At 41.4% G+C, this 26,168-nt stretch overlaps 1 pseudogene; it reads right to left on the bottom strand.

Annotated features, from left to right (window-relative positions):
• The window catches only part of LOC126474120 (venom carboxylesterase-6-like), a 176,099-nt pseudogene that overhangs the window by 81,092 nt on the left and 68,839 nt on the right, over positions 1 to 26,168 (bottom strand).

The following is a 26,168-nucleotide window of genomic DNA, read 5'->3' as shown; positions in this document are numbered from 1 at the left end:
TTTCCAGTTTCATTACCTGTTGTCCCATACTGTGTTCAATATGTAATACTGCATCTCTACCTCAAACGTATGACTGAACATCACAGACATTTATACATAACTATTTTCCTTACCTGTAGCAAACTTCTCTATGAGTTTCTCACTCCTATCATCATACATAACATTCCGTCCAAGATAAATACATTTCCGGTATCTTCCGCGGGATATTTGCTAGTACTGATGTTTTCTACACTCCTTCCTTGTAAGTATTACTTTTGTCCGAATTTGGGCAAAGAAGCTACTAAACATGCTGTCAGTTTCAGTTACATGCCCATCTAAAAGCTGTTTCGTTTCAAACAGAACTGCAGTGCTGCTTTGGAATATGGAAACATTATAAATTATTGTGATTCAACATTACTCCTGTTGCAAATATTTACTTCATTCATCTGTTCTACACATTAAAAAAAAATTCGTAATGACAGATTTGGTAGCGCAGATAATGAAAGAAAATACTGAACCACCATATGTGTCAGAAGTGTGGTTCAAATGGCTCTGAGCACTATGGGACTTAACTTCTAAGGTCATCAGTCCCCTAGAACTTAGAACTACTTAAACCTAACTAACCTAAGGACATCACACACATCCATGCCCGAGGCAGGACTCGAACCTGCGACCGTTGCGGGCGCGCGGGTCCAGACTGTAGCGCCTAGAACCGCTCGGCCACCCCGGCCGGCAAGTGTGGTTCCTAATAAGCGTAAATTGCCTACTTTAAAGTTTCCAGGACGCATTTTCACTCCGCACTGTAGTTCTTCTTGAAACGTCCCCTTAGAAAAATTATAAATGACTGTGCTAGTAAACCTTTTACGTTATTTGATACAGAGGCAGCTGAGAAAAACTGAACGTACTCAACATTTCTCTCATTACTTATTCTGATCTTCACTTAACTGACACATATTTTTAGCACAACGCAATCTGCCTTTCAATAATACCTACAAAAGAATGGCCCTGACTAACAATAACCTATACCTTTCATGAATCACTTACTTCACAAGAATCTTCGTTACTCGAACTATTGCAATACTGCAAGCGCCAATACTGCAAGCTAAATAAAAGATTCTAACTGCTGAAGGCACTAACTACTGTTAGGCATAGTTAGCAAATGAAAAATTTTCATAGAGAACAAACAATGTATTTACCTTAGTAATGTTCAAAAGTAATCATATATATATCTATCAATTCATGACATCCATCTTTACAAATTTCCTTTTTCTGGCGGACACACGTCCATATCGTCCGCTCTCAAAACTCTGGCATCTCTGTCCCCACATCCACCACTGCTCGCGGATCACCTCCAACTGCGCGACGCTACACGCTGTTCACATCCAACTGCTCAACACTGCAATAGCGAATATTCCAACAATGCCAACCAGCCACAGACTGCACACAGCACAGCCAGTGATTTTCCTACAGAGCGCTACGTGGCGTTGCCAACATAAAAACCTAAACAGCCTACTTACATACTGCAACTTCTTACCAGTTTGGCATATGGTGCCAAAGCAGGAATCAGACCCGCCAGTCTGAATAATCATCTATTCTAGTAGGTGTACTGGACCAACAGAAGAGCATAAGCATTCAATGGAAGTACCACATGCCTTTTTAATTAGGGAGAAAACGTCAATGTTTTGTTATAACAGTCTGTGCGTACTAAACAACCACCAAGTAACTGTGGTGGGAGTAGATACGGTTACGCCACGTTGTGGGCAGCGTATACAGTTTTACAGGTCCCAACGACGTCAACTCAGCACACAGAGGATGTGCAAACGAATGATCTACATAATTTTTGACGGAACGCTGGAAATAAGTGTCATTGTAATTAGACCCTATCGAAAATGGAACAAGGATGCTGATACAACCGCTAGACGACAAGGAGTGAGTAGTCCTTGCCACACCAAAATTGCACTTAAAAGCAGAGTGTCGCTCCAGACCACCTACAATTAAGCTGACCTTGACCTAATGGCACTGTTAGCGACAATTGCAGTGGACAGGAGAGCGTCGTTTCTTAACAAAGGAACAATACGTTGTAGGGTCAGGTGATCATTTTACCTGTTTCACAACAATGTTGAAGAGCTTTCAGTCAAAGGTCTGCTACTTACGTCTACTCCTGGTGGTACAACTCAGATAGAGGCGGTACTGTGTTGTGAAGAGCCTGTGGCCGGTACGGGAACCATCACAGGTAGCCTGTGTATGTGGGGGACGTTCGTAACCGCACCGTTTGGTTGATGGTTGATCTTTTCCCTAACGAATAAGATACTTTTCAGTGTAACAGTTGTTCTGACCCAATACCAACATAGCTGTAAAACTACATTTGTTTTTTGCAGCATAATGAATTTATTTTGGGGATCTGGTCGGTATATTGGTTGCGTATCATCTCTAATCGGCACTTTTCGGATTTCGTCGGGTTTCAGCTCTGTGCCCACAAACAATACAGGGTGGTCCATTGATAGTGACCGGGCCAAATATCTCACGAAACAAGCATCAAACAAAAAACTACAAGGAACGAAACTCGTCTAGCTTGAAGGGGGAAACCAGATGGCGCTATGGTTGGCCTGTTAGACGGTGCTGCCATAGGTCAAACGGATATCAACGGCGTTTTTGAAACAGGAACCCCCATTTTTTATTACATATACGTGTAGTACGTAAAGAAATATGAATGATTTAGTTGGACCACTTTTTCGCTTTGTGATAGATGGCGCTGTAATAGTACGTGGTATCACGTAACATTCCGCCAGTGCGGACGGTATTTGCTACGTGATACATTACCCGTGTTAAAATGGACCGTTTACCAATTGGGGAAAAGGTCGATATCGTGTTGATGTATGGCTATTGTGATCAAAATGCCCAACGGGCGTGTGGTATGTATGCTGCTCGGGATCCTGGACGACATCACCCAAGTGTCCAGACCGTTAGCCGAATAGTGAATAGTTACGTTATTTAAGGAAACAGGAAGTTTTCAGCCATATGTGAAGCGTCAACTACAACCTGCAACAAATGATGATGCCCAAGTAGGTGTTTTAGATGCTGTTGTGGCTAATCCGCACATCAGTAGCAGACAAATTGCGCGAGAATCGGGAATCTCAAAAACGTCGGTGTTGAGAATGCTACATCAAAATCGATTGCACCCGTACCACATTTATATGCACCAGGAATTGCATGGCGACGACTTTGAATGTCGTGTACAGTTCTGCCACTGGGTACAAGAGAAATTACGGGACGATGACAGATTTGTTGCACACGCTCTATTTAGCGACGAAGCGCCATTCACCAACAGCGGTAACGTCAATCGGCATAATGTGCACTATTGGACAACGGAAAATCCACGATGGCTTCGACAAGTGGAACATCAGCGGCCTTGGCAGGTTAATGTATGGTGCGGCATTATGGGAGGAAGGATAATTGGCCCCCATTTTATCGATGGCATTCTAAATGGTGCGATGTCTGCTGATTTCCTACGTAATGTTCTACCGATGTTACTACATTATATTTCACTACATGACAGAATGGCGATGTACTTCCAACATAATGGATGTCCGGCACATAGAATGTTGAAGGATATTTGCTATCGTGAACCACCAACAACGCCTGACAACAATCGTCAGCGCATTGCCAATGCATGTGCGAACATTACGGAAGGCGAACTACTCGCTGTTGAGAGGAATGTCCTTACAAGTATTGCCAAATGCATCGAGGTTGACGGACATTATTTTGAGCATTTATTGCATTAATATAGTATTTACAGGTAATCACGCTGTAACGGCATGCGTTCTCAGAAATGATAAGTTCACAAAGGAACCGGTACATGTATCACATTGGAACAACCGAAATAAAATGTTCAAAAGTACCTACATTCTGTATTTTAATTAAAAAAAAACTACCTTTTACGAGCTGTTCGTCTGAAACTGTGAGCCATATGTTTGTGACTATTACTGCGCCATCTATCACAAAGCGAAAAAAGTGGTCCAACTAAAACATTCATATTTCTTTACGCACTGCACGAATATGTAATAAAAATGGGGGTTCCTATTTTGAAAAACGCAATTGACATCCGTTTGACCTATGGCAGCGCCAACCATAGCGCCATCTGGTTTCCCCCTTCAAGCTAGACAAGTTTCGTTCTTTGTAGGTTTTTCGTTTGGCGCTTATTTCGTGAGATATTTGGCCCGGTCACGATCAATGGACCACCCTGTATAATCCATAATATTTGAGTAGTCCGTGGACAACAACTTTTGTCACGCATTAAACGGTTGGTACAGTACATGGAAGAACCTATTACCGACGTTTTGTTTGCAAACTTGGGACCAGCAGTTTATTGGATTGGTGACTGTAAAGATCTGGTGAGCTGTGCGTAATGTAGCTCAGATGTTGACTTTAGGCGCTAAAAGAAGTAAACTCTTACCAAAAAGTGTTTTTCGGTCTCAATGAGCTTGTAAGCGTCGACGCCCCTGAGGCAGTCTACCAGCGCTGGACTCGGCGCCGTGGGACATCCCAGCAGGGCTGCCACCCTTCGTGCCTTTTCTGCTGCGCCTGGCGTGGGCAGTGCCCACGGTGCTACTGCCACACCACTCTGGGATATAGCACGATGGAATAGGCCTGTAACGAGAACACGGAAGGAAAAGAATATTTTTTATAAGGAATCTTCCTCACGTTGTACATTACGTGGATGATGGAGAGATACAAAAGTAACAAAATCGGTCCATAAATGCCATAGTCAAATATTATAACCGAGACCAGCCAGTGAAACAGCACCCTAAAATCACCAAGCCAGGAACTGATGACTGAAATCTTTTCATGTGCACTGATTATTAGCTGATGCAGCATTTGCCTATGAGGTTGGATCACCTCTGTCATTTTTACACTAGTTACATTTGCAGCTAGACTGGTTATTTAATGATCTGACCAGCTCTCAAACACCCTGTCGTGTTCATAGCATGTTTCCATGCGTATCTTATATCCTTTGGCAAACTAAAGAACAGAACCTTGCTGAACAGTCTATGTAATTAAATGCTAAATCTCTAGCAAATAATATTTGTTCTCCACACGGTAGGAAGTGAGTTACCATAGAGGTCAAGACAATGTATTCGGGAAGAGCGCTTGTCAGTTGCCTATTCGAGCAGTTCCATTTAGGTTTACTCCGATTTTCCTGGGCAACGTGATGTTGAGTTCCTTTCTTATGTCCTGAACGTTTCTCTTCTCCATCCTAGGCTTGTTGAAGGAGTGCTCTGTTGCCTCGATGCCGACGGGATGATAAATTCTAAATTTCTTTTGTTCCTACATTTTCTTTTTTTCTTTTTGAGAATTTGTTCGATGGCAGAGGACGGTGCACTTTCTTTTCTCGTACCCAGTGAATACAGTTTTGGATAAATGCTTATGTTGCATGTAGCACATCGGTAATGGAGTATTTCGTTTTTTTCCTTTAGTCTCTGTCTACGTTAGCGTACCGTTGTAGTTGACAACAGATAATACACCCAGAGCTACTCCAAGCTAATAACTCCAATTATGATATTTTCTGGGATGAGATGGTTGGATTTTTGTTGTTGTCTTCAGTCCAGAGACTGGTTTGATGTAGCTCTCCACGCTTCTCTATCCTGTGCAAGCTTCTTCATCTCCCAGTACCTACTGCAACCTACATCCTTCTGAATCTGCTTAGTGTATTCATCTATAGGTCTCCCTCTACGATTTTTACCCTCCACGCTGCCTTCCAATACTAAATTGATTATCCCTTCATGCCTCAGAACATGTCCTACCGACCAATCCCTTCTTATGGTCAAGTTGTGCCACAAATTTCTCTTCTCCCCAGTCCGATTCAATACCTCCTCATTAGTTATGTGATCCACCTATCTAATCTTCAGCATTCTTCTGTAGCACCACATATCGAAAACTTCTATTCTCTTCTTGTCTAAACTATTTATCTTCCACGTTTCCCTTCCATACTTGGCTACACTCCATACAAATACTTTCAGAAACGACTTCCTGACACTTAAATCTATATTCGATGTTAACAAATTTCCCTTCTTCAGAAACGCTTTCCTTGCCATTGCCAATCCACATTCTATTTCCTCTCTACTTCGACCATCATCAGTTATTTTGCACCCCAAATATCAAAACTCATTTACTACTTTAAGTGTCTCATTTCCTAATCTCATTTCCTAATCTCATTTCCTCAGTGTCACCCGACTTAATTCGACTACATTCCATTATCCTCGTTTTGTTTTTGTTGATGTTCATCTTATATCCTCCTTTCAAGACACTGTCCATTCCGTTGAACTGCTCTTCCAAGTCCTTTGCTGTCTCTGATAGAAAAACAATGTCATCAGCGGACTTCAAAGTTTTTATTTCTTCTCCATGGATTTTAATAGCTACTACGAATTTTTCTTTTGTTTCCTTTACTGCATGGTTGGATATCCCAGACGTTGAAACACGTATGTAACATAGCAGCGATGGCGAGGCATTGTAGCATCTGTGACCAGAGAGTATGCGCTTGACCGCGCGAGTGTTGCGAGCGGTTCTCAGTCTGTCAGTCAGTCGTTGCCAGTCTGTAGCTCTGTCTAGTTGAGGGCAGTACTCTGTCAGTGGTCGTCGCGAGCAGTAGCTCTGTTCAGTGGCGTGCAGTACGCTAGTAGTCGTCATGCAGAGCGGTCGGTCAGTGGTAGCAGTCCAGTGGGATTGCGTGATGTGGTCTGGTGACAACACTGGTCAAGATGCTGAATGAGGTATACTGTTAATTAAGATAATCATCGGATAATGTAAAGTTTAACTATTGTAACTAATTTTCAACAAGTGCCCCCAATAATAACTTTGATTTCAAAAGCAATTTTACATAAAATTTTCATTTGATTGAAGTAACTATTTCGTTCCACTTCCCTTAAACAAAAGTTTCAGTTTTCAATTAGATTACAAAAAAAAAAAAAAAAAAAAAAGGAATATTATTATTTGCAATGCAGTTCCTCCAAGCGGTGCGCAAGAACAAGAGCAGAAATTTGATTAGGTGTTGTAATGAGGTAAGAATTTTAATTTTGATTTTTGCACAGGGCCAAAGACCGATATTTCGGTTTAATTGAATCATTATTATCACTGAGATTTTCTTATCACTGAATGGACTTTAATTTTAATGAAGAACTTATATTTGAGTCAGATTGCGATTCTCACTTTTATTGTTATTAAATTTAATTGCAGGGAGGTTACGTTTGGCTCCCATTCATTTATTATTTCTGTCTTTAACATTTCAGTGGAGAGGTTACACTTAGCGCAATGTCCATTAGAATTCATAAATAATATTGCCATTCATTGTAAAATTATTGTGGGGAGGTTACACTTGGCGACACCCAGTCCAGGATCGAATTTCGTTGAGAATCTTTTGAGCGACAGTCAGATATCTGCTCTTATTTGCTTAGATATAATTAGGATTTGGCGCAACGCTTTTATTAACTTGTGACTTTCTTTCTACAGGTCAACGGCAATTCTTTGCTCTGTTGTATTTGTGTGTTGCCTTTGCATTTGTGCTTATTTGTTTTTGAATAATTGTGACTACTGTAATAATGCCGCGAAAGACTGTGAATAGTGTATCGCGAGGTATTACGAACGAAACTACCGATTTAAACAACTTTACCGATAGGACATGTGACACGCAGTGTAATGATGACAATCCTGCGTTCACTAACAATCAGTGCATTCCAACCACTAGTGATGACTTTTACCTTGATAATGAACAAACGAACTCAATTGTCTCGTCTGTTAATTTGACGACAATTGATGACGCGGAGCGGTCTATAGTAATGAGCGCTGCCGAGCTTAACACACCCGATTTAGAAAATCTAAGTAATGTACAGACAAATTTGTCTAATGAAAATGAACAGATCACACAAAGTAGGACAGATTTATTTAATTCCGAAACAATGACTGATAGTATACATTTGACTGACAAACCTTTTTGTAAATCTCAAAATGACCAAATGGTTACAGAAAGTGAAACAATTCCAGATCCACTATTGAACAGCACAGAGAATAGAAATGCTGACCTTGAGTCGAATCCAATTATGGCTTTGTTGCGACAAATGAGTAAACAACTTAATGAAAATAGTGTAGATAACAAACAATTTAAAGAGAATTTCAAACAACAGAATGAAAATTTCAAACAACTTAGGGAAGATAACAAACAAGATAACGAAAAACTCAAACAATACTTAAATGAAAAATTAGACGACAATTCCAGACAGCTTAGTGAACAAATTAGAGCCGTTGCCGCGCAGTGTCATGACACTAAGGAACAGTTGCGCGTGGAAATTGAGGCTTGTTCAAAAAAAAATAGCGAAGAAATTAAGTCTGTTGCGCAGGAATTAAGAGAAATGCAAACAGCCGCAACAGACACACTCAGAGACGAAATTAGCAGAGTCGCTAAACAATGCTCTGCAAAAGCTGCACAATTACGGGACGAGTTTAAAGTAATGACGGTAGAACTTTCGCGCACAATGGACGCAAAGATAGACGCGAAATTCGAACAGCAGAACACTCAGATTAACGAGCGCTTCAATCAGCACATACAGAACAGTGATACGCGTTTCCGCAGATTTATTCAAGATCAAAACAAAGTAAAACGACAAGTCATGGAAACAATCACTGCACAAAGACAAGAGGACAAACGTAAAATGTTCGCGAAAGCAAAAACGTATGTAGACAATAATATTACTACAGTGTCCGACAAAATTAATACCATAGAACAATTGAACGCGAAATTACGGGATGAAATTTCTGATCTTAAATCAAAAACAGATACACACACAGTAAATATTCAAACAGTGACAGACAGATTCGAACAATTAGATGTAACACAGGATTGCGATGTCATCAAAGCTGATGTTAAAAAACTGAGCGAAACTACGCGTAAGTTGCAAAAACAGATTAATGCGTCTGATTCTAAAACCGATGATCAGGTTAAAATACTGACTGAAAAATGTGATGAATTGGCCAGTCGTATTGATGTTATCGGAAATACTAATGACAATAAATCAGACGATACTGCACCGGTTTCATTTATCCAAACACCTGAATTTCAAAATTTACAGCAGACTATTAATGAGATCGATTCATCTAACAACACGTTACGTAGGAAGTTGTCAAATTTACAACAAGAAGTAACAGAGATGAAAAACATTTCAGTTAATAACATGCCACAACAGACGCCACTTTATGAACATGTGTCAGACTCACGCAGCGCGTATCATGTGAGCAATTTACAGAGACTACGAGACGTAAAATCCGAAAAGCCACGCGACTTAAAATCTGAAAAGCTACGTAACTTGAAGTACGAAATGACACAGACGAACAGATTCACACACAAACCTGAACGTGTTATCAAACTGAGTGACGAGAACGTAGATTTCGAGCAATTTGCATTTGTAAGAAAATGTAAGGAATTTAATAATGAAAGCGTACAGGTACACGATTTGCACTGTATACGACAATTTGTTTTTATGCTTTCACCGCTATTGCCTGTAATGCAGAAGCTAGCTTTGAACAAGATGCGACAATTTATTTTTGTATTTACAACAGCATTGCCTTTAATGCAGAAATTTGAATTAGCACGGATACAACAATTTGCCTTTGGAATTTTTCCGCTATTGCTTGCAACGCAAAAGCTAAAATTTATTTGCAGTGCGTAATTGACCTCAGGGGATTCATTACGCTTTAATGAATATGTGCCGTAGCGAGCATAGGGCCCCGAGCTGTAGTAGTGCTATTTCATCTTTAGTTTTCTGCACTGCTGCCTTCTCTTCTACTATCCTTTATATCTATCTAAACTGCTCTTTAACTATTGCTCTACCTAGTATTAAGAAACGAGTAATGAAAACCCGATATGACAAATCTTTTACCGAATGTGACAATTTTCAGCAGGCACTCCCGTAATGACAACTACCGCCGTAACTTTATTAACAGATAAAATCGTAATCATCAGTATATACAAAATTTTCGGCAGTCGCAACCACATTTTTGTAACAATAGATGTTTTTCACCACAATAGCATGAAAGTCAGCCGCTTAGCATACCTAACCAACAATGCAGTCTACAAGGTCAACCAGACTTTAATGTTTCGCCGCGTGCACGTATAGTACCAGATCCAACAAATAGTAACGCACAGCAGCAAGGAAATAACTACGTATAGAAAACACAGTATTTGAATTCCTATCGCAATGCGCCGTATAGAAATTACTATCATGACAGACGTAAAAATAACGAGCACAATTTTCAGCGTACATTTAATAACAGTCGATCTTTTCAGCAGCAAGAACATCAGCAACAACACATTATCATGAATGATCCAGACAATAGGTGTCATCGATAGCGTAATACGTCAGTAAGAAATAACAGAACAGTTCTTATAGTGGATATGCCACAGCATCCTCCCGTAAATAACAGGACGTACGATAGATTTTAACCAGATACAGCACAGATTGCATATTACAGTAACGCAAACATTACTTTTGACACGCAGAATTTTGCTCACGAGAATGTTATTTGAAACATGCTCTGTTGAATGCACCACTTTTATCGCACCCAGATCTTATTAGAAATTTTTCCATTGCCACCGACAGTTCTAAAACCGCTTTAGGCGTACACATTTTCCAGGAAATTGAAGAAGATGGTTCTACAGTAATTAAAAACATCGCATTTGCAAGTCGCATTTTGTCACCCGCTGAACGAAATTATTCCGTTACAGAACTGGAAACATTATGTGTTGTATGGGCTTTTACGAGATTTAGGCACTTTCTTTATGGCAGACATACCACCGTATACACAGACCACAGAGCGATACAATTTTTACTTTCGGCCAAATTTACTCACGACAGGTTAAGTAGATGGAAACTATATTTACAAGAATTTAATTTTACGATTGTCCACATTCCCGGCACACAAAATGTTATAGCAGACGCACTATCGCGTTCTGTCGGCAACAATCAGCAAGACGTAGCAACCAACTTCTGCAAAACAAATTTCAGTGTCATGTACATTCAGCAAGTTGCATTTGAAAATTTTATTTCATCGTCATTACAGGAGATAGCACAAGAGCAAAATAAAGACAATGTGTGGAAAGAAATTAAACACCTTTGGCAAGATAGGAAAAATGTTACGATTAGGAACCACTACACTGTACGCAATGACATTCTGTTTCGCCGCTCTCATCCTGACAGCAACAATTGGTTATTATGCATTCCTGACGAACTGGTAAACAAATTAATCTGGTACACTCATTTAAGTTACGCACATTACGGAGCAAGAAAATGTTTTCTTATACTGAGACAGAACTGTTATTTTACTAACATGGAGAAACGTATACGACGAGTTTTAGCGTCTTGTAAAATTTGCCAGAAAGCTAAATCAGACACCACTTCACATATTCCTCCATTATATCCCATTATACCTGTTAAATTAAGACACATGGCCGCAGTAGATATTTTTGGTCCGATTCCGAGAACTAACAGAGGTTTTTGCTACATCTTTGTCGCTGTTGAGCTCACTTCAAAATTTGTTACTTTCACTCCGTTACGTAAAGCTACTGCTAAAACTGTTTCGAAAGCATTTGTAAAACATTTTCTATTTCATGTAGGGCATGTGATGAAAGTAATTTCTGACAATGGATCACAATTTCATAGTAGTGTATGGACACGCATGTTACGAGCCAGAAACATTTCTCCGATCTATATATCCAAGTACCACGCTTCTTCGAACCCCTGTGAAAGATAAATGAAAGAAATTGGTAAACTATGTAGAATATACTGCCACAAAAGACATATTGATTGGGATACACACATACTCTCATTCCAAGATGTAATTAATTCCATTCCAAATGAATCCACTATGTTATCTCCGTCTGTTATACTGAAAAACGTTGAACCACCAAACAAAATTAAAGAATTAGTAAACTTCCCTAAATGTCGTCGACTAAGACACCATGAAATAATTGACATTGCGCTGAACAACATCAAACGTGCCGCAGAGCGCCGGAGAAGACAGCAAAAACAGGTTTGTACACGCCGAGACTTTCACATTGGACAGAAAATATTAGTACGTACACATTATTTATCCAGTAAATTAAAAGGTAAGTGCAGTAAATTTGAACTTCTATACGCAGGTCCATATCGGATTCGCAGCATCCCTCACCCCAATGTTGTACACGTCGAAACTTTGAGAACTAGAAAATCGAAAGGCAACCACCATATCTCAAACATTAAACCGTTTATTGAATGAAGACACTTTATGATTCAACACACTATGATGTCATTTATTAATGCAATTATTTCACTTGACTAATTACTGATGATTATCGCATTTTTTCTTGGCAAGTGCCCGGCAAGGTAAGGTTAGCAGGTCGCTTTTCTTGTCGTTACACATCAGACCGTGCACATTTTCCACTTTTTTGTGTGTATATGATTGTACTCCAGTTTTGTTTGTATGCACTGTGAAATAGTTAAGATATAACACACACCAGTTGACTTTGACATTTTTTTTGCCTTATGACATCTCAACATCGTGACTGTTTTACATTTTTGCTGCTGCATTGTATTATTCTGTGTACATTTTTGCATCTGAACACTGTCAATGTCTTTGACATATTACGTTTTCTGTCATGTTATGCTGTATGGTTAATTATGTTACCATAAACCAGTCATTATTTAATGGGTATATGATTTAAATGCAAGACATTAATCTCTGTTCATCAATTTCAGTAAGAAATGGTGCGTGTAAGAAATAAATTCAACAGAAATGGGAATTTCACCCACGGAATAAATGAAAGGAGATGCGATAACTTTATGAGGAAGAGTAAATGGATCAGGATTAACAAGCATTAACAAGAATATACTATACTCATCATAGAATAGCAGTCTTAACTAATTTTTTCTTTCAGAATACAAGGTGATTGATGCAGGCTGTCAGACTGAACTACACATCTTAGTTTTAGTGATGAAATATGCTAGAGATAAGGAATAGTTGTATAATGAGTAATGAAGTGATTTTTTGCAGATGATAATGAATACTGATGAATAATGATGAAGGATATGGTATTATGAATAATAAAGTTTTTATTTACAGGTGATGATAATAGCGAAGTTATGATAATATGGATAATGAAGTGATTGATAATGAAGTTTTTTTTTTTTTTTACAGATGAGGATAATATTGGAGTTTTATATTTATGCTATGTAGTTATTTAAGTATTTGTTGCAGTTTGTTTTGACAGCAGGTGTTATATTGCATAGTAGGATGACGGAAAGTTTTGGAAAGGACAGCTATGGAACACATTTTATACACATTTCACTACTTGTTAATTCGATGTTCACTACTTTTCAGCATAGTGTGCGTTTCTTCTTTCAGGTCAATAATCCATTTTGTATTTTTTCCAGGAGATGCTTGTCATGATACTTACTAAAACTGTTACTTATTATACCTGTTCTAGTACTTGTATTTTTATTTTTTTTTTACCCATTTGTGTTTATCATTTATAAATGTAATCACATATACTGCCTTGTTACATAACCTTGCTACAGCTGACTCATGACGAATGACGTTACCTATCCTCATTTGCAGCAATAGGTCAAAAGCAAAAAGTGTTATGCCTCAGCAATTAATTATCGATCCCAACGCAATGCATTGCTAACAAAAAAAAATGTATTAACAGTCCCAAATAGTGATACCAGTTTGAGAAAATTCTGAATAATACTGATTAGCTCTGAATAGTATGTCACTTGAGTAATGACTTCTTAATGAGACAACAAAAATACACATATATATAAAATAATGCTTAGTAACTGGCTAGTAATTGCCACTGTTATTGTAATGAGACTACTTATAATCCCCATGATTATTAATGTTATGACTATAATTAACTGATTTTTAATAATGACTTCGTAATGATCTGAATAATACTGAATGAGGAACAATGCTTTACACTATTCGATACCTGATGGCCACTGAGTGCCAATAATTAGTGTCACTTAATGAATTGTTATTAATTATGCCATTAATTAGCTCTTGTTTTCAATGTTCATACTTTGTAATTGGAAATGAATGTGACTGTTTAATAATGCTTTGTAATTAGAAGACGGCTAATGATTCTTACTAGATTGGAATGACACATAATTAATTAACTATGCTATTGTTTAATAATGCTTTGTAATTAGGAAAAAACTAATGATTAATACTATATTGAAATGACAAATGATTAATTAACTATGCTTTATAATTGGAAATGAATGTGACTGTTTAATAATGCTTTGTAATTAGGAAAAAGCTAATGATTCTTACTATTGAAATGACAAATGATTAATTAACTATGCTTTATAATTGGAAATGAATGTGACTGTTTAATAATGCTTTGTAATTAGAAAGCTAATGATTATTACTATTGAAATGACAAATGATTAATTAACTATGCCATACTTTGTAACTGGAAAAGAATGCGATTGTTTCATGATGCTTTGTAATTAGGAGAAGGTTAATGATTAATACAATATTGAAATGACAAATGATTAATTAACTATGCTTTATAATTGGAAATGAATGTGACTGTCTAATAATGCTTTGTAATTAGAAAGCTAATGATTATTACAATTGAAATGACAAATGATTAATTAACTATGCCATACTTTGTAACTGGAAAAGAATGCGATTGTTTCATGATGCTTTGTAATTAGGAGAAGGTTAATGATTAATACAATATTGGAATGACAAATGATTAATTAACTATGCTATGCTTTGTAACTGGAAAAGAATGCGATTATTTAATAATGCTTTATAACTAGGAAAAGAAGATTACTGATTCTATGTAAAACAATTAATGAACATTTTTCTGTAATACTACATACATGGTACAGAAATGTTCAATAACTGGGCTATGAATGCCGCAAACTACTACTGTAATTGACAATATTATGTGACTTAATGTCCTTCACCTTATGAGCTAACTACCCTGAATTACTGCAATGTCCATTTGTCCTGTTTATCCTAGTGATCATGGAGCACTATATTTGGTTTTGCACTAATTCTACGTTGATGTGCCGTGTAAGAGCGTGGTGTTGACACGACATGCTGTCCACCACCGTGAGCGATGAAGACGTTATTATGGTCCCACTGTTTGGTGTACCTAATATACTGCCAAAATGAAAAAAAATGGAATATTACTACGACAGTTCAGTGTCTTGGCTACGCTGATAAATTCTGAGGGGAAAAGAACTTCAAGTTGTGTCACTTGGTGTTGTACTTCTGTGGAAAGATATGGACTTTCAAAACAGCTGTGTGCAATCTAAAGTGCTACAACCATGATGCAATCCTTCCCTTTCCTATCCTAATTCTTGTCACATAGTGAAAATCATTTTTGCTAACATTATTTATGTTCATGGCTATACATTTTTTCAATTCGCTAAACTCCAGTGCGAGTACACTTATGTCACTGGTCGACATGATTTTTTTTGCTATTATGTTTATTTATTGCCAAAATGCTAAAGACATTTTTTTGATTTGTTCTGAAGTACAGTATATGTGCACTTTTGTCTTTTATATTGTATATACATTTTTTATTTTCTGAACTACAGTGCATGAGCACTTCTGTTAGGTGTTAATATGTTTTCTACTGAACTTCAGTGCCTGTACACTTTTCTCATTTTTCAATATGATTTCTACTATTCTGTATATTCAATACTTTAATGCGAATGCACTTATGTCATTTGTTACTAATTGTACATACATTTCATCAATTACTGATATGTTCTCAACTGCAGTGCATGTGCACTCATGTCACTTGTCAACATAATATTTTGCCAGTCTGTTTATTTGTTCTGAATATGCTAAAGAATTTTTTTTCAGTGCCTGTGCACTTTGTTATCTGTCAAATAATTTGTATATACATTTTTCTGATTTGCTACTATGTTTTGTACTCACATTTTGTCTTTGTCTGATATATTTTGTACTTAGTGCGTGTGCACAACATTTAAATATTCTGTAAGTTGTAGAATTTTGTTAATTAAAGAAAAATTTTGCCGCGCTTGGCAAGTCCGAATGACTCACCATCGCTGCCAAATTTTTGCCCCCCCAGTGGAGGGTTATGAAACACGTATGTAACATAGCAGCGATGGCGAGGCATTGTAGCATCTGTGACCAGATAGTATGCGCTTGACCGCGCGAGTGTTGTGAGCGGTTCTCAGTCTGTCAGTCAGTCGTTGCGAGTCTGTAGCTCTGTCTAGTTGAGGGCAGTACTCTGTCAGTGGTCGTCGCGAGCAGTAGCTCTGTTCAGTGGCGTGCAGTACGCTAGTAGTCGTCATGCAGAGCGGTCGGTCAGTGGTAGCAGTCCAGTGGGATTGCGTGATATGGTCTGGCGACAACACTGGTCAAGATGCTGAATGAGGTATACTGTTAATTAAGATAATCATCGGATAATGTAAAGTTTAACTATTGTAACTAATTTTCAACAAGTGCCCCCAATAATAACTTTGATTTCAAAAGCAACTTTACATAAAATTTTCATTTGATTGAAGTAACTATTTCGTTCCACTTCCCTTAAACAAAAGTTTCAGTTTTCAATTAGATTACAAAAAAAAAAAAAAAAAAAAAGGAATATTATTATTTGCAATGCAGTTCCTCCAAGCGGTGCGCAAGAACAAGAGCAGAAATTTGATTAGGTGTTGTAATGAGGTAAGAATTTTAATTTTGATTTTTGCACAGGGCCAAAGACCGATATTTCGGTTTAATTGAATCATTATTATCACTGAGATTTTCTTATCATTGAATGGACTTTAATTTTTATGAAGAACTTATATTTGAGTCAGATTGCGATTCTCACTTTTATTGTTATTAAATTTAATTGCAGGGAGGTTACGTTTGGCTCCCATTCATTTATTATTTCTGTCTTTAACATTTCAGTGGAGAGGTTACACTTAGCGCAATGTCCATTAGAATTCATAAATAATATTGCCATTCATTGTAAAATTATTGTGGGGAGGTTACAACGTTATCTTGAAAAGTACACCTTAGTAATCAAGGCGCTCAGAGATGCACATGTAATTGAATCACATAAACATTTCTATAAACGGAAAAATTATATTTATAAAAAAAACCTAATTACATCATGGTGACCTTTATTGTATTTAATATAATCCATATGGATTGAGACCTTTCATAGTGTGGTTTTTCACAACTTGTTGAGAACTTTTTACACAAATTGCCTGGGTCGCAATGAAACAAGATTGGACAATCAATGCGTTTTAAAGAATGCGACTGGATAATTAGCATATTAAAGGTCGGACTATGCATTTGACATGGGCAGGAGTTGGAAGTGAGCTGGTTACGGAAAATGTTCCAGGAGAGCAAGAGGACACGATAACTGGGCGTTTAATCAAGGTTGACCACGTGTTTTAATGCACCACCAACATTGTGGCCTTGTGAAGTAGACGATATCCAGCGAGAACCACGGTCTACACCGATAGCAGCAGCCTCGTGGCTCCCAATCTCCCGTCAAAAATGATTCAAATGGCTCTGAGCACTATGGGACTTAACATATATGGTCATCAGTCCCCTAGAACTTAGAAATACTTAAACCTAACTAACCTAAGGACATCACACAACACCCAGTCATCACGAGGCAGAGAAAATCCCTGACCCCGTCGGGAATTGAACCTGGGAACCCGGGCGCGGGAAGCGAGAACGCTACCGCACGACCACGAGCTGCGGACTCTCCCGTCAAGCCATGCTTCGTCTACTCCAGAGGATTCTCACTACGCTCCTATCACGAAGGCACGAAGGCATCATGACAGCTCGCCCATCTCGGGTGGCCTCGAGGAGAGTGCGATAGTGTGACTATCTGAGCACATGGGGTGGATCTGTTATTCTGTTATTCTGCGCAACGGATTAATCTGAGATGTACCCTTTACCCTGTGGCTACTGCAAGATGCAATTTCTACCCCCACACTACTACAGAAGTCAGATGGACGCTCCTAACGTTCTAAAGATAAATACCTGAAAAACTTTCAGCAATAAATATCTTCTGGAGTCGTCCGCTGTAAGGAGATGACACAAAAATTCACAAAATTTCTTATGTAACTAGTGGGAAACTTGGGTACTGGAGTAGTGCTAGTTAGTGTAAGAAAAACATGAAACTAACGAAAGTTATTATTTATTTTGCAAAAATTCTGAGAAATCACAATGACACTTTTAGTTATGAACTGAACAAGTTATATCCTGGTTATTTTCGGAATGTGAAGTTACCTTTCAAGGATAGGATTCGCTAATTAAATTTCTACTCAAAGTTAAAGATGGTTGCTAACTTGGCAGAATGGCTGAGAGGTGCGCCTACTCAATTTGAATAATTATCCTTTAGAATGTTGCTAGGTATGGTCGAAGCTGTCGCGTGTGAAATGCAGTGAAGTGTACTGTTGTGGAGGAAATATGGGGCTCGCAGTAGCTGTAGCGCACAATACCGTAAGCTGCGATGACTGTTGTCTGCGCCGCTCGCTGCTGACAAATAAGATAACTCTCGTTCTATCGGGATTGACCATCGCCAATCAAACTCTCCCTACGCCTTGATGAAGTCAAGGATTCCTATTCGCCCCAACTATTGGCGTGGTACACCAGTCAGATAACCAGTCCACCGCGATGCCACTCAAAATTCACTTGCAGGTGTTCAACTATAACTCTGTCCTTTCACACCGCACAATAAGTGTGTCAGTAAACACAGTGAACAATGCTTAATCGCAAGGAATCAATACAGAGTAGCCATTTGATTTGCTCTCGACAGAGGTGCTCTCCCAGTGAAGTACTGAGGAGAGACTTGTTCATCGCTCTTTCGAGTACACGTACGAGCGCGCATGCTCTCGTTACGTGTTCTCGCTCCAAGAGCGACAACGGAACCGCCTCTCCTCGCCAGACGTGAAGGGGTATATCTTTTGGTCTCTTCCATTATTCCTTCAGCTCAAGGCGTCAGAAATATTGTCTGCCAATCAGCATTGCTCTTCTAAAACGGGAGAATGACGTTTCGTTTAAGGCGACCAATCCGGAAACTTGTAGCTTTGGCGTTTGGCGTTTGCTGTCTCCCTGTGAAAAATCTCTGAAACTGTGTGCTATGTGTAAAGAATGTGTAGGCTGTCCACTCCCACACAATGTAGCGGAATTTGGTTTTAAGCCGAACACAGGGTTATTACCCCCTTTTCACTCGGGCCCACGCTGTCCGCTACACGGGCAGTCACCGGCTGACATGGGCTGGGTAGTCCTCTGAAGGTCCTCGCGTTCCGCTGTGCGGCCTCTCTCCTGAACTAAAAGCCTCTGTGACCGTTGTGTCAGGAATGTATGTGTGCACGCCAGCCTCGAGTATTTCAACCACGGTGTGCTCGCTTGTCAATTGCATATCGTTTACATGAATTCATACAACACTGACTTTATCTTATCGAGTTTGGGTTCGAATGAAGCGTCTTGATGTGCGGAATATGATTGTGAATGCGGAATATGTAAGCAATGAAGGTCAGGAGACTACGTCGTCTTACAACTATGAGCTGCAGTTTAGATTATATCTGGTTCTGTGTACATTTTCTGCATCATGGTGCGTGTTACAGCTTTAAAATTCTGTGAAAATGACCAGTATAACGGCGCAGGTATTTTCGTTTGTGTGGCTGCACGTAAACCCTTCCACGTGTTTCTTGGAGGTGCTAGTGACAACAGTATAGTGATGATGTACTCCAACGGCTTGTTCGCCTTTCTTGAGATGCATATGTAAGTATGTTACACTGAAAGCAATGCCTGATCACTCAAAACTGCCCTGATAGAAAAGTGTCTGCAGGGAATGACGTCCTGAAGATCAGCTCGTCTCCCTAACTTACGTTAGAACAACCTTGCATGTTGCGCCCATATGGAAAGGCTGCAGCCATATTTATGACCTTAAGAGAATGCTGACTTCAGTTCACATTCTGCATAGTTTCCCTGGAACTTCACCGTAAGAAGTTTCCCTGGGTTCCAGAGCGTAAGTTCGCCTGTAGGCAGAATTTTTTCATGTTGAGGTTCAAGCATAAGTCATCAAGACACAACGGTAACTTAAGTCCTCGAAAATCCACATCAAAGTTTCCGCTGTATGTATGCAGACATCTGGCTAGATAACTTGGTACTGAATCGTTCTCAGGCGATCAGTCCGCATTGGGTACTTCTACTGTTTCTGTTGTCATTCTCGAGAATTGGGCTTTGAAGAAGAAGGTGCAGAGCTGAGTACAAGTCAGAAGTCATTAGCATAACAAGAATGTGAGTACATTTGTGCTAGTCAGCATTCTTTCACGGAATATCTGTTCAAAAGTATTCGGCTATCCCTGTGCAGTGCGGCACAGATCACTAGATGTCGCGAGGGACGCACCTGCGAGTGTATTAATGTGGCGACTTCGATTGTGGACTAATCATTGGATGTCACCTGCGTAACAGATCTTTAGAAACTTTTAGATCCTTCTAAAACGCCCCAGTTCGACTACTGATGTCACTGAAGAGGTAACGCGAAGTAACAACTACAGGTAAAGGAAGACCAGGCAGATCTCAAGTACTGACGGGCACAAACCGTCGAGCTTTGCGGAAGCGATTGTAAAAGTCGCGTTAAAGCAACGGAAAAAAGTCACTCTTCAGATCCTGTGCACTACGAGCAATCCTTCTAGCACAGTTACTGTTCGTAGTGAGTTAAACAGAATGGTTCACTATAGTTGAACAGCTCCACGGAAGCCACACATTTGTGTAGTCAGTGGTAAGTGGCGCTTGAGGCAGTGCGATGAGCGCCACCACTGTACAATGAATGATGGAAAGGAAGTGATTTGGAGTGATGAATCACGCTGCACCCTATTTTTTTTTAAATTAAAGTCGTCGTGCGACTTGTAGTTAAAGACCAGTTCTTACAGGAGCTCCTGAAGTGTCTCCGCCTACAGCATGCCAGCTCGTCCAAACGTGTCTTCTCATGGCGTAGGCGTGGGTTCTGGGTAGCAGATCTATTCAGTTCGGTTCGGTTTATACAGTTTTCAGCTTCTCAGGGCTTGGACGTTCCAGCTACCAGGTGGGTCATCGAAAGTGCTTCGTAAGAAATTGGAAAAATATTGCTTATAGCGTGGGTTGCGTATCAGGACGCAGTGTCGTTCGTTGAGATAAGTCCAAAATCCTAGCGTAGACTTGTCGCCTGAAGTAAAAAGATAGTGGATCGTGTGGCCACAGATCCAGTTCACAGAGTGAGTTTTGGCGGAGGGGTAGAAAGTCTTATCGGGGTACAAAAGCATGTGGACGTCGATCTGAACCGGTGTCTGGCGAGTAAGAAACGCCAAAATTCGCCGCGCAAGTGTCCAGACGTCGAAAGCTGTGCCACAGTGGAACCGGTGGACATTCGTGTCATCCACTCCACAGTGGGTGCAGAGGGATGAATCGGCGAGATGGATGCGGTGCAGACGATTTTGGTTAACTTGTTTGCCATTCACGGTGATGTACCACGCTGATTGAACGTCTGATTCAAGAAAACGTGCATGGATCGCCTTCCATATGTGTCGCCACACGTACTGTGGATACTTACGTTCTATGGAGTTAGACGGGCGGCACTGTTGCAACAATTCGGAGACTGTTTTCGTGAGGTACAAACGTATAAGTGGTAAGGACCGGTAGATATAACTGAACTCCAGGAAAAATCGTTGGATGTAATAAAAGGGGGTTGGAATGGTCGATACCAGTACTGGGGCGGACAAGGAGTCCGGCGCAAAGTTGTGAAGCAGGAGGCTAGTAAGGCTCTGCGGGCAACGATGCCAAAGTTTTAGTTGAGAGCTGACGTGTAGTGCCTTGACACGAGTCGGCACGTGGATGAGTCCCACCCCGCCACGATCTCGTGGCAATGCAAGGGATTCATACTGCACCTTGAATAACATCCCCGAGCTGACGAAGGAGCCGAAAGCCATCAACAGTCGTCGCGCCAGGAGATTTCGGACTGGTAGTACTTGAGCCACGTGTGGTATACGGGAAGCATGATACATGTTCACGTATTGCGCGCGTTGGATAACGTCGAGAGCTCGTAGCCGGTGATCTGCGAGATTTGCTCTGATTGTCTGTAGCAAGCGTCTACCATTGATAGTCGCTGAACGGCGCAGGTCTGCTGTGAAATCGAGTCCAAGACACCGTATAGTGGTGGCGACACTAAGGGGACAGCGCATCTCTCCGGCAAGCCCTCACCAATGAGCAGGACCTTGGATTTTGACACGTTGAGGCAGCTCCCCGACGCTTCGCCTTAAGTCGCCACCCATGTCAGTGCTGCTCGTACTTCATCTTCACCGCACAGATATAGTACTATGTCGTCTGCATAGGCTGTACAACAAAAACGGTGACCGTGCACATCCATACCTTCCAAACGTTGGAGCAGGGGTTCCAAGGCGAAAGCGTACAAAATCGTGGAAAGAGGGCAGACTTGCCGCACAGATCGTGCGATGACCAGGGGCGGTGTTAGGCGATCATTGTACATGATTTTAGAGGTTGCACTACTCAACAGGCGCATAACCACTGTGACAATACCGCCAGGAAAACCCATATGCTGAAGAACTGTCCGTAAATAGAAGTGGTCAACACTGTCGAAAGCCTGGCTAAAGTCCAGTGAAGCCAAGTCGCCAGGGAAACGCTGATAATGCGCTAATGCTATCATGTCTCTGTGACGGCAAAGGGCCATACAGATGTTGTTGTCGCCTCCTAGGGAAGTCTGGTCGCTGGATGTGACGTAACGTGCAACCTTCTTGAGTCGCGATACCAGTAGCCGTGTGAATATTTTCATGTCGCTGTTGAGCAAAGTAATTGGTCGATAGTCCTGGAACCTCGATAACCCGCGCGGTTTATGTACGGGGATAATAATGCCTTCTAGAAAGGCGCTCGGGACCACTGTCATCAGTGATATCAGCTCTTGTGCGATTGCTGTCCACGTGGAAGCCAACAAATAGTGAAAACTTTTATAAAATTCGATGGGTTTACCGTCAGGTCCAGGAGATCTGTTATCAGAACCCGCCTTGATAGCATCTACCACTATCTGTGGTTACGTCGTCTTGGAGGTCATGCACTGCGTCCTCCGGAAGAGTGTTCGTAGTAAGCTGAGCGACTTCTGTGATCAGTGCTGCAGAATGCGGTACGGCTGCGCATAGCCCGGCAAAATGAGCATGGAGAGTACGACCGATGCTTTATTGGGTGTCGTGCCGCCGCCCTTCTACATCAGTGAGGACTTGGATCAGAGCTCGTCGTCGTCGTTGTGTTTCCTGAAGGAGGTGGTACATCGACGGACGTTCTTGAGGGATTCGATTAGAAGCTCGAGAACGGACTACAGTGCCTTCCAAGTGACGCGGCATGATCAAGGAGATCTGCGCCTTCGTGCGATGGACCATCGACTGCCGGGCTGGCGAGAAAGGCATCGTCTTACAGTCACGTAGTATGGTGTAGTAGAAGTGCAGGGTATTAGTTTGCCACGCCTTTAATTCCTTCCCATGACTCATCAGAGTCTCCCTGAGGGTCGGCTTTGCACAGGAGAGCCACCATGATAAGGTGGAGTCATAGGCTTCTCGACGATGGTGGCAGCGTGCCCACGCTTCTTCGACCATACGGCGACAGTCTGAGGAGGTCAGGTGAGCGACATTGAGTTTCCACAGACCACGACTATGCCACACTTTCTGTCGGGCGAGAGTGACGTCACAGAGGTACGCATCATGGTCTGAATAGGCCAAGGGCCAGACTTCCGCATGACGTGTGCCATCAGCAAGGGAGCGGGTAATGTAGATGCGATCTATGCGGCTTGACGAGTGAGAGGTGTAGAATGTATAGCCCGGTTGAATTCCGTGGAGCTTCTTCCATGTGTTAACAAGTCGTAGACGGTCGATGACCACTGAGAGAGATGTACAAGGGGAATGTCGCGGAAGTTGGTCCGCGGGCTCCTGTGTCGAGTTAAAATCCCCACCGAATACCAAATCGTCCTGCGGACCGGTGAAGAGGGGTGTGACGCTTTCGGCAAAAAAAGTCCATGGTTCCAACAGGAACATCGGTTTCGGTCGGCAACACGGACGGTTCTGAAGCGAACAGTGGAGGCGACGCCGTGCTTGTGTCGTCGGCGCGTTGTGCTGCGGCGGGTGGTGTTGACGATGCTGCTGGCGCAATCGAGATTGGTACGACGGGGTCCTGTGCAACCTTGGCGTAGGTGATGGGTAAGGACGTGACCGTCGAAGCCTGGGTCTCTTCACGTAACGGCGTCTGTATTAAACGGCGGTGTAAGCATTCGGAACGTACATGTCCCTCCTGGCCACATCCTGCGCACGTTCGTGGCTGTCCATCGTACATGACGATGGCCCTCACACCGCCAATCAGCAGGTACGATGGGACATGTTTCGTCAGCTCAATTTTTATTTGCCGGACGCCATTTAATACGGGGTAGGTCGTAAATGTTTGCCACTTCTCCGCGACGTGACCCAAGACGGTGCCATATGGTTGGAAAGCGGCAATGACCACTTCCTGAGGCACCTCGAATGGGAGCTCAAACACCCGCAATGTCCGGAGACCGAATCCAGCATGGGCGACTGTCACAGCACCCATATGTCCATCAGAGTGTTTAAATTTGAGTCCGGTGGCATGACGGTGAATTATTTCATTGCAAATTTCCTCCGTCGACATCTTGATGTAGACAACACTTCCAGTGATGGAAAAATGTACGCCGATTACGTCCTGGGGGTTCAAACGTAGATCCTCACGTATGAACTGTTCGACTTCGAAAGCTCTGGGTCGTGGATGTTCGGCCTGAAACGTTACTTTGATAGTTGCACGGCGGTACTCGTGCGCCACGGTGTACGTTAGTACTGGACTCGATAGACACAAACACCGCGACGCGGAAGTAAACACCGCCGGGAGCGGAGCGTCGGACGGCGCGCGGAGCAGCTCCGCACGCTAACACGGCTGCGAGCCGACAGTGACCTATGGCACTGCGATGGAATAATTTGGGTTTACCATACGATATTACAGTGCCTGTGTTATTCTGATTACAATGCCAAGCTCCTTTAGATATGCAAGCATGTCCAGAGGAACAGGCACTACGGTGACTACAACCATTATGAAATACATTACATGCATTCGCAACTACGGACAAGGACTACCATCAGCTGTAGAATGGAATGACGACAGTGAAAATTTGTGCCAGACCGGGACTCGAACTCAGATTTTCCTCTTATAGCGTGCGGTCGCCTTTCCATTTGGCTATCCGTGCACGACTCACGACCAGACCCAAACTTCCATATGTCGTGAACCATGCGTCTAAGACCTGTACTCATACATCCAGACATCCGGCTCGCGATAAGCGGGAAGTTCTGGTTCAAGTCTCAGTCCCTCTCAAATTTTCATTGCCGTCATGCCAGTCTACAGCTGAGGGTTGTCCTTGTTCGCAATTGCAAATGCATTTAATATAGTTTGTGTTTGGCGAATACCTGGAGAACATCACCTGTCATTACGAGGGGTGTTCGAAAATTCCGTGCAAAGTCCGAGAAATGGCACCACCGGCGCGTATCAAAGTCATGTTTAGTTAGTGGCATCTTTGGAAAGAACGCACACCAAGTTTCAGCCATATTGGTCTGTTTCTTTGTATTTGACATTCGTGTGAATCAAGGAAATCCAGTGATTGTCAACAATGGACGAAAATAATTTTGTGTGGTGATTAAACATTACTTTATGAAAGGCAAAACGCCTCATGAGACTAAAGAGAAGCTTGATAAACGTTACAGTGACTCTGAACCTTTGATTATACCAGTTTACAAGTGGTTTTAAAATTTTCGGAGTGGTCATATGGGTACCAGTGATACTGAACGTTATGGATGTCCTGTGGAGGTTACGACTCCAGAAATCATTGGTAAAACCCATGATATGGTGATGCATGACAGAAGAGTTAAGGTGCGTGAGATTGCTCGTGCTGTGGGCATCTCGGATGAATGGGTACATAATAGTTTGCATACACAATGGAACATGAGAAAACTATCCGCAAGATGGGTTCCGCGATTTCTCACGCTTGACCAAAAACTGAATCGTGTGAAGTGTTGCAAGGATGGTTTTCAGGTGTTCAGGAAGAATGCGCAGAACTTCAAGCGTAGTTTCGTCACTGT

Source organism: Schistocerca serialis, chromosome 4 (genome assembly GCF_023864345.2).
Source record: "Schistocerca serialis cubense isolate TAMUIC-IGC-003099 chromosome 4, iqSchSeri2.2, whole genome shotgun sequence".
NCBI classification, from domain to species: Eukaryota; Metazoa; Arthropoda; class Insecta; order Orthoptera; family Acrididae; genus Schistocerca; species Schistocerca serialis.
Note: the sequence above shows the minus strand (reverse complement) of the source record. Positions and strands in the feature narration are given on the sequence as shown.